This window comes from Geospiza fortis, unplaced genomic scaffold (assembly GCF_000277835.1).
Source record: "Geospiza fortis unplaced genomic scaffold, GeoFor_1.0 scaffold485, whole genome shotgun sequence".
Taxonomy (NCBI): domain Eukaryota; kingdom Metazoa; phylum Chordata; class Aves; order Passeriformes; family Thraupidae; genus Geospiza; species Geospiza fortis.
In genome coordinates, this window is record NW_005054457.1 from 667,732 (window position 1) to 669,869 (window position 2,138).

The 2,138-nt window shown below is 51.0% G+C and overlaps 2 protein-coding genes across 5 annotated transcripts in view; one reads left to right on the plus strand and one right to left on the minus strand.

Moving 5' to 3' along the window:
• Positions 1-396, plus strand: part of NDEL1 (nudE neurodevelopment protein 1 like 1) — a 19,630-nt gene extending 19,234 nt beyond the window's left edge. For all 3 annotated transcript variants that reach the window (XM_031062690.1, XM_005427856.2, XM_005427855.3), the window contains one exon: positions 1-396. This exon is cut by the window's left edge and continues 331 nt beyond it. The gene's annotated coding sequence lies outside the window, so the exon portion shown is untranslated.
• A 1,170-nt stretch (positions 397-1,566) lies between these two features.
• The window catches only part of MYH10 (myosin heavy chain 10), an 83,548-nt gene continuing 82,976 nt past the window's right edge, over positions 1,567-2,138 (minus strand). For both annotated transcript variants that reach the window (XM_005427859.3, XM_005427858.3), the window contains one exon: positions 1,567-2,138. This exon is cut by the window's right edge and continues 1,014 nt beyond it. The gene's annotated coding sequence lies outside the window, so the exon portion shown is untranslated.

The following is a 2,138-nucleotide window of genomic DNA, read 5'->3' on the forward strand; positions in this document are numbered from 1 at the left end:
AGCAGTCGTCGGTCAGGGGCTTTGCAGCTCCCAGGTGGTTGAGTTACAAATGCTGAGAAAAAAACCCCACTGGCCCAGCAGTGGAGGTGGGATTGTCCCTTTGCCATTAGGGTTTGTATGGTCCTTCCTTCCTGTGCATCCTCTGCTGCATTTGACTGTTTACATTTGTTTTATTGTACATAGATTTGTAAACATAATACCTTTGCCTGAGGTCTTTGTACATAACTTGGGCTTTGTAGCTTTATTTATTCAGGCTCTCTCTGGCATGTTTCCATAGGATGTACCGTTCCACCCTGGTGCCACTGACATGATGTGGTTTCAAAAGAATGAAAACAAATGAGAGTAATCTTCCAAAAATAAAGTTCTTTTAATGTGGAATCAGTGGATTTTGCAGAACCAGTGGCCGTGGCTCTTGCTTTGTCCAGCAGGGTTTTCTGCCAAGCCCTGGGGGTGGGGGGGCAGCATTCAGGCAGTGAGTCCCACGTTATCCCACACCCCTTCCCTTGGAATGTTGCTCAGTTTGGGCACAGGGGAGCGAGCACTGCTGGGGCCATCCCAGTCTCTGCTGCTGGCACTGAGGGGGGGACACGGTATTTCAGCTGGGGACATCTTGGAAGCCTCCAGCTGAGCCCTCCGGGGGAATTTTGCTTCCTTAGAACAGCTGGAAGGAGTTTCTTGTGCACAGGAGCCGGGCTGCTCCATCCCCTCCTGGGCTGCTCCATCCCTCCAGGGCTGCTCCATCCCTTCCAGGGCTGCTCCATCCCTTCCAGGGCTGCTCCATCCCTTCCAGGGCTGCTCCATCCCCTCCCGGGCGGCTCCATCCCTTCCAGAGCTGCTCCATCCCTTCCGGGGCTGCTCCATCCCCTCCAGGGCTGCTCCATCCCTTCCGTGCTCGGGGCTGTGCCTGTGCCGCTGCTGCTGCTCTCCAGCCAAGCTCGGCTCAGTCCCGGATCCTGCTGTCCATGCCCGGGGCTGTGCCCGTGTCCTGCCCCTGTCCTGGAGTCCCTGGGGCTGTGCCCGTGTCCAGCTCTGAGGTTGTGTCCATTTCCTGCCCCTGTCCATACCCGGGGCTGTGCCCATGGCCTGGGGACCCTGGCCTGGCACGGACACCCTGGGCAGCCCATCCCATTCCTCTGGAGCTACTGCCAGAGCCTCACACCCCCAGCCCAGCAGGGTCACCCTCCCCATGGCCACCCCCTCTCCCTGTTACTGCCCTCCCCTCTCCCTCCTCCCATCTGTCCCACCCTGGCCCCAGACCCAGCCAAAAGCTCCCACCCTGGCCTCCAGCTCCTGCAGCTCCCAGGCCTTTCCTGCCCAGCCCCAGGGCAGGTTCTGCACCCCAAGACCCCAAAATAGGGGATGTAACTGCTCAGGCAGGAGCCCAGAGCCTGTGCCACAGCTCAGAGTTTCTTTGTGCTCCAGCTGGGCCCTGCCAGTGGCATTCAAAGGCAAAGGCTCAGCTCAGACCAAGCCATTGATGCTGTATTTAGGTCAAAATAAAAGGAAAAAGAAAACAAAAAAAAAAAAAAAGCAAGCAAACAAAAGAGGAAGAAGGGAAAAGGCAGCTTCCAGTCATATCTCGTTTATTAAGGTCTATGCCAGCCTCGGGAGAGCTCTTCCAGTAAGTAAACAGAGCAGGCGGCCGCATCTATAATGAATAAATTTATTGTCTTACAAAAATCATTGTCTAGAAATATGGGTATACAAGAAAACAAGATATTTGCAGTCAGACGCCTGGTGGTCAACAGCCAGTTTGATTAAAAATATCCAAACACACACAACAAAACCTTTGCGACAGATGTTAAAGCTTTTAACCAAAAAGGGAAATCCATGGGTTTTGAGCATGTGGCAGAGGAAGTTTCCTAGTTAACACTGATTCATTGTCACTAATATCAATAATACCACTTGGACTAGAGAGGTACATGATATGAAGCACAGTCAAAATTAATACATTAAATCATTGTTATATAGGCAAATTATATATGTAACGTTGTCTTAGTACTGTAGTGTCTAAGGCACTTTCTGTAATGTCAGTTTTCAGCTATTTAAACAAAAAAGAACGCTAACTACTCACTGTAATACTGCTCAAAATAAAAAAAAAAACAACAACAAAACAACAACAAAAAAAAAAAGGATTC